The 12416-nt window shown below is 41.9% G+C and overlaps 1 pseudogene; it reads right to left on the reverse strand.

Annotated features, from left to right (window-relative positions):
• Positions 1–10682: 10682 nt before the first annotated feature.
• LOC111826573 lies at positions 10683–10795 on the reverse strand (annotated as a pseudogene).
• Between the last annotated feature and the right edge of the window lie 1621 nt (positions 10796–12416).

A 12416-nucleotide genomic window follows, 5' to 3' on the forward strand; every position in this document is an offset into this window, starting at 1 on the left:
CTATACTTTTTAAATTATTTTGTTTCTCCTGAATACATTCTACTGTATAGTGGTTCCTGAAAACTGTGCTGAATAAGATTAAACAAAAACAAACACTTGTTTTGTCTCCTAAGTATTATCCTTTAAAGGGCCTGATAGTCTATGATACTTTTTTTCTTAACATTGCTTAGCATTTTTTTTGTTTTATTGCTTAAAATATTACAAAGAGTAGTACATATGTCTCCTTTTTGTTTTCCTCCTTGACCTTTCCCCGACCTCCCCTACCCCCTAATGTCTTGAGTTCATTGGTTATGCTTATATGCATGCATACAAGTTCTTTGGTTGATCTCTTAGCATTTTTTAAATTGTTGACACTTTTACAGATGTCCCTCATTCCCTCCCCCCCATTTTGTCTTCCTCCAACCAGCCCTCTTCCCTCCCTCCTTTTGGCCATCACTACACTGCTGTCTGTGTCCAATTTTCAGTAACAGTATGGCTGAGAGTACAATCGATGGCCCCTCTTATGCACAGGGGATAAGTTCTGAGACCCCCAGTTGATGCCTGAAAACTCAGATAGTTCTGAACACTAATCACCTTCTCCAGCTCTGCTGGGAACGTGGCAGCAGCTTTTTCACTGGCAGACACTGCCCCTCCAGTAATTTTTACATTTTTTAGTCCAAACCTATTCCTGATCTGTGTGACCATCCTGTACTTGCAATAAGGGGCTTGGTCACTCATTTCAGGGGATTCCTTGCTGAAGTCTAAGCTCAGTGCTTTCTGAAGCAACATGTTCCCATAATGAGGACACATTCCCTGTTCTCATCCTCCACAGGTACTTTTAATGCCTTTTCCATCTTAACTAAGCACTTACCGTGCACTGTGACTGTAACGTTTGGAGTTTGAAGTGTGATAGCAAAACTTGCAGGAATTCTTTTTCCTTCACAATTTCATGGATAAAAGATTCATTCTTACCATCGATCTCAGCAACCTCAGCATACAATTCTTTTTCTTTCCTTATTAAGTCAACAACTTTCACCTTTTCACTTAAAGGAAGCACTTTACGGCTTCTCTTTGCCAACATCACTACTCTTGTGTTTTGGGGCCGTTATTAAGCAAAATAAGGGTTATCTGAGCACAAGCACTGTGATTCCAAGATAGTCAATCTGATAACACAGAGGGCTACTAATTGAGTAACAGATGGGAACCGCTACAGCATGGAGATTCCTAAGGGACCAGTCAAGTTCCGGAGGGACAGAGCAGGGTGGTTAGAGATCTCATCACACTTCTTAGAATGACATACAATTTAAAACTTAGGAACTGTTTATTTCTGGAATTTTCCATTTAGCATTTTAGACTGCAGTTAATATTTGGGAATTGAATCAGAAGAAAGCAAAACCACAAATAAGGAGAGACTGCTATATAGCATAATCTTAAAATCAGTTGCCCTTTAAGTGCTCTAGATAAATAAATATTCCAAGCTTTATTCCATTTTGTCAAGAATATTCATGTCTTTCACAATATGCATCTAACCACTGCATCAAAATACACATTCTGTAAACAGCATGAGGACAGGGAGTGCAGAAATTATGTCTTTGCTGGGGCCTTCACCGTCTGTTGGAATTTTATGAGGGGTCTAGGCATAGAGAAGGAACCTTTAGAAATCACATTTCAACCCTAAACTTTTAAGAACATCCTGAAATATAGTACTTTGTGGGTACATGTAGTTCAAGGATAAATAGAGGAGTAATTTGCCATTTGTACCAAATTAAATCAGACTTTCAGTTCAATCAAAACAGCTTGCAGCTGGATGCAATAATCTGATTTCCTGACACTCGGAGAAAAATTGAAGCCCTCCAAAAGGCCCCTGCTGATCTTCCACATGAAATACAGCTTGCTGGCAATATCACTCAACCTCTGAATGCCTTCACATTTAATAAGCTAAAAAAATGCAAATAAAGCATAAGGTTAGCTGGAATTGGCTCTCAGGTAGTGTTTTATGAAACGAAATGAAATAACACAGCATAATTTCTCTAAAAGATCATGCTCTTATTCTTTCTCAAAGCAGCTATTTTGTTAAATATGCCATTAGATGAATTTCTGTACTAGTGTCCTGGGAGTACTGTTTTGACATTGGCTGTGTGTTAAAGCATAATAAAAGGCTTTGGAGAACAATTTCTAGAATTCTGTTTGAATAACTTGCTATTTTCCTAGGTAGGTAATGAGGCAGCTAAAGGTAAATTGTAAAGTATCCATTAACTGTTGGTTATTCAAGATAGTGAGGATCCAAATGTACAGATACATGTAGTCCTGGCACATTAGTTCAATTTGGAACAATTGTTTTTTTTGTCTTGAGTTTTTTCTGTAAACTGATAAATGAAGGCCTTTCAGCAGGCTGAATGAACTTTTTCTAGTGCCCCAGAATTAAAAAATGCTGAGTTAAGGACAAAGAAGCACAAAGTGATTCTTTAGAAAGACCTTTTAAAGAAAACTTCTTGCATTTAAAATGTGAACCTCCTCTAGGGCAGTGGTCTCAAACCTTGGCTGCACATTAGAATCACCTGGAAATCTTTTCAAATCCTGATTTCTGGGCCTCATACTCCGGAAATTCTGTTTCTTTGTTATGGGGTGGGGCCACGGACGTGTAGTAACAAAGAAACAGAATTTCCGGAGGATGAGGCCCAGAAATCAGGATTTTGAAAAGATTCCCAGGTGATTCTAATGTGCAGCCAAGGTTGAGAACCACTGCTCTAGGGCTTATAATGAGGTTTTAAAACCTTCCTTGCTTCCTTTATCACCAGTCTTACACTCTTCTGAATAAGCACAACATTTAGGGGAGAAGCAGAGGATTAATGGAGGACATCATTCTGATGAAGAGTCCTCAGCATAGGGATGCTGGGATTTCCCCTTCCTTCCTTTGGGGGCAGGAAAAGAAGTGCTCAGCCCTTTTCTATTCAACATCCCAACAGGAAACAGATGGCACACTCAAGTAGGGCAGTTGTTGAGAGATTAGTGAAGGGACTATTTACAAAGGTGTGAACAGACTTAAGGGAAGCCAACAAGACACAGTGAAGCATCCTGGCTTTACCCACAGTGGGAAGCTCTAACCACCACTTGCCCTAAGAGAGAGGAGAGGAAAGGGTTGCTAGAACCCAGAGCTGTAGCTGGAGAGGAGGGCAGCCTGCCAGGTCCTATGGTCTTCTGAAGAGGGACACAGTCATTGGCAATGGGGGCCCCAGCAAGGGGGGGGGATCAAGGAAATAAATACCTCAGTATCTCTCTCCAGCCTCTGATCTTGTACCAGTACCTCCCTTTGGCCCAATGCAACCAGAAGCCAATGAGCAAAAAGAGCCCAGTTGAAGCTTCATGTAGAGAACAGCTTCTTAGGGACCCAGAGCAGAGAACGGAAGGTGGGAGTGGACCTGGAGGGAGGTACAGAGATTGTCCAGCACTTCAGGAGGGGGCACTTCAGGAGACTCATTCATGACGATTGGAGAAGTCTAGAAGGAGGCAGGCTTGGGATTTTATTCCCTGGCTGGGATCTTAACTACTATGCTGGTAGAAGAGCAAAGGCGATCCAGCTGCTCCCCACCCCGTCTAACCCCCAATTCTGTAGGATAAACCCAGAGGGTAATACTGGGGAGGGGGAGAAGAGGAATATTAAACCAAATATAATGTTGATATAATATTGAAGTGTGAAATTGTATTAGAGCTTTCTACTAACTAAAAGTCAATATGAAGTTTTAGGACTCATCTAGGATGCCATTAAGGGAGATAAGAAATGGTGGTTCAACAGAGCATGGTTGTAGTTAGTGATTGTAAAAGAGCAAAATCATTAAATGTTTGAAGGAGACTGAGTTAAGACTCTTCAGTAAATTACAGTGGAAAACGGGAATAGTCGTCCACGTGTACAATTTATGTGACAGTTTATGAGCTTTGGATCTATTGTGGCAACACTCCAAACAGGTAAACTGCATATTCTTGACTCTGATCTCTCAGCTGAAAGACTAGGACCAACACTTCTTTGCCTATAATGCTATCATGAAATTTTTATACTTCCTCTTTTCTTAAGAATTTCTAAGTCAGATAACCCTTAGTATAGAAATACTTATGGAAACCTATAGTGTTTGATTTTTACTACCAAAGAACTTTGCATTACTTTATTTCTCATTTGCCATGTACCATCTCACTGTCATGTATGTGATTTATTTTTAAGCAATAATAAACTGGGGACCAGAAGAATCAAGAGGTCCTATATCCTCCTTGAGGTTGGTAGCATCCTTAAAAGGCCTTCCCCCAGCACCAGGTGAGCTCTTTGGAGTTAGCTGAGATTACTCATTAGGTGTGTAGTCCATAGTTTTGCTCACTGACTTCTATCTCCTTGATACTTGAAAGACTAAACTTTCTGCCCTCTGTGACGGAGTAGAACCATGTTATTAGTTTGGGCCAATAAAATATTTGAAGTGGTATTTAAAATTTCTACACCAAAGCATCTACCCTTGATAGTTTAGGGTTGTCATATACTTTAGCCTCTTCTGATTAACATACCCGGGAAGGGTGAAAGTGTATATGTAGGTCCTGGGACCCAAGAAACATATTTCTGTCTCACAGATCTGTAGCCATATGATTTGCAGGCATCTGAAATCACATACCATGTTAAGATTTCTAGAGCCTCTCAGCCTGATTGGGAGCCACGTCCATGGACAGACTTACAGGGCCTTAGCACTTTGACACTTGATAAAAAATGGAGAATTCTCGATTAGTCTACCTGGGCTGTCAGAAACTGGTAAGATATATAAAACATCTTTTGGTAAACACTAGTCTTTTGTCCTATGTCCTGCCTCTTAAATAAATATGAACCTATTGATTCAGCCCCCCGTTGTGGTGGGGTTCTAGAAAGTTCCATTTTTTTTCTTGGACTCTTCTCAATTTCTTTTCAGTATGAAAGCAAAGGTGAAGCTGTCTGGTGTTAGGATTGTCTCTTCAGGCATCTGTGCCTCTGCTCCCACTCCCCCAAATCCATGGTGACAACCAAGTCAGGACCGAAAGTTCAAAAGCCCGTAGGAAAGCTGCAGAGCTCACTAAAAACATCAGACATTTTTTGGGGAAAAAAAGTAATGAATTATTTTGCAAAACCACTATTTTTCAAAAATAGGCTAATTTTTGTCATCTTGAATTACTCAAAACCATCGGGCAACATCCTTTAATTCTTTAAATATTACTTTCTATTCTTATACCAATTATGTACAGACATACTGTCCTTTTAAAAAGTAGCTCAATATCACATTAACCATACTTTTGACTACCACCATTAGTCTGAGTTCTTGCTTGGCCTATTTTGGAGACAACACTATCAGGAATTTTTATGATTTTTGGAAGCTAAAATTTAACACAGGTTCTCCTCACACAGACCCTTTTTGGATAATTTTTCTGTCATTCAGAATTCACCATACATGTGCCTGTTGGTTAGGTCCTATGAGTATTTTTGCAATTGAGAACCTTGTTTCCTCTCTGGAGTTTGACCTGTTGGTGCTCATGTCACCTGTCAACACTAATCCTCCTCTGGAATGATCCCCTCATATTTCTTGTCACTTGATGAATCCCAACTCCAATCTGAATCTCATGTAATCCCAGCCTTAGACTATTACAATTACTTATCTGGAAGGAGCTCCTTTTAAAAACCTTCCTTTCTTGGGGAGAATAGAATTCAAAGCCCCCCCCTCCCCCATCCCAGCTACAATGCTCTGAGTCATTATGTGATCGCTTGACCCTTTCTCTTACCAATAGTGTCAGTGACTTGGTAATGAGGGACACACAGAATCCAGTGTTCCAAAGGGGAAAAAACGAATGTATATTCTCTGCATCTGACTATGTCTTGATCACATTTCATGGTGACCAAATACCCAATTTAGAAATGTGGTGGGATAGAGCAGCAAATGTAAAGACAGATCCTCAACTTCTAACCCTTCTTCCTGTTTTTTACTTCACCTGTCTTCAAGAGATGAGGCTTTTAAAAATGAATTTCACTATATTTGAGGTTGATGCCACCTAAACTCCCCAAATGTTAACTTATCTAGCAGCAATGGTGAGCTCCCACTCTGGAGTCAAAGGCAGAGAGTTAGCTTTCAGGCACTTGACTCATAAAATCAATGACACATCCTCCCAAAGGATGGCCCTGGCCGGTAAGGCTCAGTGTCATTCTTTTTTTTTTTTTCTTTCCATTTTCTTAAAGTAACTTTTATTTATTTATTTATGTATATATGTATGTATGTATGTATTTATGTATTTATTTATTTATGTATTGATTGATTGATTGATTGTTTAAAGTATTACAAATAGTAGTACATATGTCTCCTTTTCTTTTTCCAATTGACCTTCCCCCAGTTTCCCCTACCCCCAGCATATGCCCTCACCCTCCTCCCAGTGTCTTGCATTCATTGGCTATGCTTATATGCATGCATACAAGTCCTTCGGTTGATCTCTTACCTACCCCCGCCCCCAACCATCCCCAGCCTTCCCACTGTCATTTGACAGTCTGTTCAATGCTACTCTGCCTCTGTATCTATTTTTGTTCATCAGTTTATAATGTTCTTTATTATCCATAGATGAGTGAGATCATGTGGTATTTTTCTTTCACTGACTGGCTTATTTCACTTAGCATAATGCTCCCCAGGTCCATCCATGCTGTTGCAAATGGTAAGAATTCCTCCCTTTTTATAGCAGTGTAGTATTCCATTGTGTAGATGTACCACAGTTTTCTAATCCACTCATCTGCTGATGGGCATTTAGGCTGTTTCCAAATCTTAGCTATTGTAAATTATGCTGCTATGAACACAGGGGTGCATATATCCTTTCTGATTGGTGTTTCTGTTTTCTTGGGATATATTCCTAGAAGTGGTATTACTGGGTCAAATGGCATTCTTAAATCCTGCTGCTCATAAGGACTTCAGATGTCTTGAAGCCAATGCTGTAGCATTCTGAATAAGGTTTTAAGATTTGTGAAGTTTATCTCCAATCTTTTCTTATAAAATTGCTCTATAGAGATATTCTGACACATGATTAAAAAATATTAGTTCCTCTGGCAGGGAAAAGAGGCAAAGAGTTTAGTATGATAAATAAGGAATCAGAACTTATTATTTTCTGAATCTTTTCTAGTTGTCAGGAACTTCACTGTTCCTCAAATTTCTCCAACTCATTTACCTGGGACTACTCGGAAGGCTACCCACCCTGAGAGCCTCTGTGTCGGTGGGGCTTGGGGTTCCTTTTAACCATCCTTTCATGGGGGAGTGAGGTTAAGGAGGAATGGGATGCAAATAATTATTAACGTATTTCTTATTAACACAATTTCAATTGCAACCCCAATACCTCATCTTACATCTATCACTTTGGCTTTAGATTTCAGTTCCTCTGACCCTGAATTTCAGATTCTGCTTTTGCATTGTTTCCTGGTGTCTGATTTCTTCGTTTGTATTAGCTCTTTCTGCTATGTCCCTGTCTCAGCTTGCTAGCCTCCTAACCAAAAGTCCTAACCGCTGCTTATTGTAAAGAAACAAGCAAACAAACCCTAAACTCTTACCTAACTTCCTTTTCCTAAATGTGTTACCTGTCCTATTTCTTTTATTATTATTACTAGAGGCCCAGTGCATGGATTCATGCACTGGTGGGGTCCCTCGGCCTGGCCTGCAGGGATTGGGCCAAAACCAGCAGTTCAACATCCCCGGAGGGGTCCCAGAGTGTGAGAGGGCACTCTGCAAAGTTGCTGTTGCTTTGCAGCTCCTGTGTTGAGTGTCTGCCCCCTGGTGGTCAGTGCACATCATAGCTACCAGCCAGTCAGCTGGTCGGCCGGTAGCTTAGGCTTTTATATATATAGATTATTTCTTTTAAACTTGATTTTAGAGAGAGAGGGAGGGAGAGGTGATAGAGAAAGAGAGAGAAACATTTATGTGAGACAGAACCCATACACCCAGGACTGAACCCACAACCTGGGTATGTGCTCTGACCGGGAATTGAACATGTGACCCTTCAGTGCACTGGATGATGCTTCAACCAACTGGCCAGGGCCATCCTATGGTGAAGTCTTTGTCCCTGACTGCTGAAGACTTTCCTCATTTGACCTTAAAGTGTTCATGATTCTCTGTCTCTCTCCTGAATTAAATTTCTAGTTGTGACCAGGCAAATATGCAGTGCCAATATTTATTACTTTCCCAGTCCTGTTCTTTCTGGCTCTCCTGCAGCCCTGCTTTTGCTTCTGATATTGCAGAAGTGCTGGGACCTTAAGAATGAAAGACAAACCCAAAAGAAAAACTTCCCTTGTCACTTCATGAACATCTCTACACTAATAAAAGAGAAACATGGTAATTGGCGTACGACCGCTACCCTTCCCATTGGCTAATCAGCGTATCCTTATGCAAATTAACTGTCAGCCAAGATGGCGGCCAGCAGCCAGGCAGCTGGAAGCAAACATGAGACTTGCTTCCTCCAGGGACTGCAGACTCCAACGTTCCCCGCCTCACTTGCCGGACTCTCAACTGCAACTCTAAGCAACTATTACTATGTTGCAAATAAGAAGCTAAACAAAACCGGCTGACAGTCAGCCCCGGACCGCAACATTGTATCCATGTTTTCAGCAGCGAGGCCTCAGAGCTAAAGCTGGCCCAGAATAAAAAAAAAAGAAAGAAAGAAAACAAGGAGCGGTTGGGAGCTTTTAGTCAACTGCCAGCGGGAAAACAGCCCTCAGCCCCTCAGCCAGCCTGGCCAGGCACCCCAGTGGGGACCCCCACCCTGATCCAGGACACCCTTCAGGGCAAACCAGCCAGCCCCTACCCGTGCACCAGGCCTCTATCCTATATAGTAAAAGGGTAATATGCCTCCCGGCACTGGGATCAGCGTGACAGGGGGCAGCGCCCAAACCCCCTGATCAGCCCTGCTCTGTGCCTGATAGGGGGGAGCTCCCCAATCCCCCGATTGCCCTGCAGCTCTGTGTGTGACAGGGTGCAGCGCACCAACCCCCTGATCGGCCCTGCTCTGTGTGTGACAGGGTAGAACCATAACCTCTCCATCGGCCCTGCCCTGAGTGTGACAGTGGCGGTGCCCCAACCCCCTGATCGGCCCTGCTCTGTGGGTGATAGAGGGTGGCGCCCCAACCCCCCTCCACGGGCCTTGCTCTGTGTGTGACAGGGTAGAGCCATAACCTCCCCATTGGCCCTGCCCTGAGTGTGACAGGATGCAGCGCCCCAACCCCTTGATCCGCCCTGCTCTGTGTGTGACAGGGGGTAGCTCCTCAACCCCCCTGATGGGCCCTGCTCTGTGAGTGACAGGGAGCAGTGCCCCAACCCCCTGATTGGCCCTGCTCTGTGAGTGACGGGGCAGCACCCCAACCCCCTGATCGGCCCTGCTCTGTGCGTGACAGGGGGTGGCGCCGCAACCTCCCCATCAACCCTGCCTTGAGTGTAACAGGAGGTGGTGCCCCAACCCCCCAATCAGTCTACCCTGAGCGTGACCTAGGGTGGCATTGCAACCTCCCGATCCGCCCTGCTCTGTGCATGACGGGGTGGCGCCCCAACTCCCCAATCGGCCCTGCTCTGAGCCTGACCAGGGGCTGCACTTAGGGATTGGGCCTGCCCTCTGCCACCCGGGAGCAGGCCTAAGCCAGCAGGTCGTTATCTCCCGAGGGGTCCCAGACTGTGAGAGGACACAGGCCGGGCTGGGGGACCCCCCCCCCCGAGTGCACAAATTTTTGTGCACCGGGCCTCTAGTTTGGGATATTTTCCCTCGAGAAAAAACTCCACAGAAAGAGAAAGAAAGAAAGAAAGAAACGGCGCCCTTGGCCCTTCTGCTCCCCTGGTGTGTTTTCTCCCCTTGTTCCAAACACACTGTTTCCAGTAAGGAACAAGATTACTTCAACATTGCAAGGAAATATTAAAACATACAGTATAAAAATTACATTAGTTATGCTGTGAGGAAGTTATGAATACCTATAGTTTAAAATCTCCCCTTTTAACATGAATTTTAAGATGTGTAAAAAAGGAATATTTCTTTTTAAGGACTGGATTTGCAGCAAGCTGGATATCTCCCCGAGGGTGGTTGATAATGACACTGTTATAGTAAGGCTCTTTTTGTCTCAGCTTTGCTTAAACCACCAAAAGAGGGAGAACAAAACAATAGGTGATCTCAATGTAATGCTTATGTTCAAGGACAAAAATCAACAGGGTGCTGAGAAAGCAATTTAACTATGTTCTGTAGAGTTTCTTCAAACCCACTCTGTGTGGCAACTTTTTTCCTGTTCCTTTACATAATGTTTAAGGTTACTCAGGACTTTTCAAACCTATAACTTTAAGGTTATCTGCCATATGTAATATTTCTCTTGTTGCCATCTTGGAACACTTAATAGCCTCTTAACTTGCTTATTTTCCATGATGTCTTTGCCACAGGAAGTTCATGCATTATTTTTTCATGCTAGGAAGAAATACTGTTGTCCCCAAGTTGACCTCTCTTTTTCCATCACTTTCATGGGGAGAGTGGTCTTTAATTGCATCTCTTTTCATCCTTTCCTGGCCCGAGGAAACTCCAGTCTCATTCATTCCCTCAGCTCTAGGGAGCACATATTAAGGTCTCTGACAGGTCTCCCTGAGCCCCATTCATGGGCAAATCAAAATTTATTCTCCTGTTTCTGAGGACATAGAGCACTTTTCTCCGTCTTCCTTGCAAAGGGATTAAAGCTATGTAGCTGGGTTCTAGCCTTGATATTTTGATTGAAGAAATTTTAAACTGATAAGAACAGATATTACACATGATCATAGCCAAAAGGCCGAGACACGACAGATTGAAGTAATTTTAGACACTTTCAATCTTGTTTCCCAAAAGCTTCATGTTACTTTTTTTTTAAATCCCCTTCCTTGATGGTGGTGATCTGAAGGCCTTGTGCTAAGATGGTGATTGCTGAAGATGGAAGAAACCCGAATCCTAGAGTCTTTGGATGGAAGAGAACCCCACCAATAAATACCGGCTTGTGTGTGTGTGTGAAATCACACAAATTTTGGATTTATCTCTTGTGGCAAAAAGTTAAGACAGTGGACTGTTTAAACCTCAATCCTTATGCTGGATTTTGGGCTATGGTTGCATAATTGTCTTATTGACCAACTCCTCTTATAGTTCTGTAGGGTCAGTCAAGATCCTCCCTCAGAAATTTAGAAATAGGTGGCACAAATTGCTGTGTTTTCTCTCTGTTGTGGCCTCATCTACTTACACTTACTCATTTGCATGTCTAAAATGATAATAATTTTAATATTTTGCAAAGTATTTTTAAAAAGTATATTTTTATTAATTTTAGAGAGGAAAGGAGAGGGAGAGAGATAAACATCAATGATGAGAATCATTGATTGGCTGCCTCCTGCAGGCCCCTGCACTGGGGAACGAGCCCACAACTGCAACCTGTGCATGTGCCCTTGACCTGTTATTGAACTGTGACCTCTTGGTTCATAGGCCAATGCTCAACCGCTGAGCTTCACTGACCAGGCAAGGCAGATTTATTCTAAGCAGTGAAATAAATAATTATATAAATTATAGGTTTTATTCAGTTTTTTTAGAGACACAAGATTTAACCTAATGTATCCAAAAGAGACTGACAAAAATTATTGTTTTTTAAATGCATTTTGCCAAAAGAAATTTCATTCAAAATACGTATGCTTTGTTGTGTTTTAAATATTTTTTTTAAATCATTGGAATTGTAGATTTAGGTCATTTTGTTTACAGAAAATATTTACTGTATAGTCTATATTCTAAAGCTATGTTTCATTGTCAAAAAAATCTGCCAAATCAGATATAATAACTGTTTAGAAAAAGTCTGATTTAATTTTTCCATTCGAATAGACATATTGACAAGTGTCTCTGAGACAGACATCTCACTTCTGAGTTGGGCTGTTTTGTCATGAATTTATTGTCTGTAGGGCCCTGCAATCCTCCCACTTTACTATTCCTTACCATTGTTCTAGCTTTGCTCTCACAGGACTCTCCCTCAGGAGCAATGTACTCTTTGAGGATGGCTGACAATTGGAGGAGGTGCGGCTATTATGTGAAAATTGCTATCACTCCCACCCTGATCACTAATATATCTAAATTCACCACACAGATCAAAATACCAATTAATTAATTAATTAATCAATTTAGCTTTATTCTCCTCTGAATTTTCTAACTTTTCAAAAATGAACAAACATGCAGTGCTTTTATTAGAAACTCATAGAGGATGATTTTCAAAATTTAAACCCGGCACACCAGTATTAGAACAAAACTGAGCTATGCGGACTGTACCAACCAGAGATGTGTAGAAACAGCTAATATTGATATCTTCTGATCAAAATTCTGTTTTCTGACTAGCTATAGTGCAAAACCCCATCAGATCAGAGCACTTAAATGCAAATGTGGAATTGTGGTGGGGTTAGTCT

This window comes from Myotis lucifugus, unplaced genomic scaffold (assembly GCF_000147115.1).
Source record: "Myotis lucifugus unplaced genomic scaffold, Myoluc2.0 scaffold_1, whole genome shotgun sequence".
NCBI classification, from domain to species: Eukaryota; Metazoa; Chordata; class Mammalia; order Chiroptera; family Vespertilionidae; genus Myotis; species Myotis lucifugus.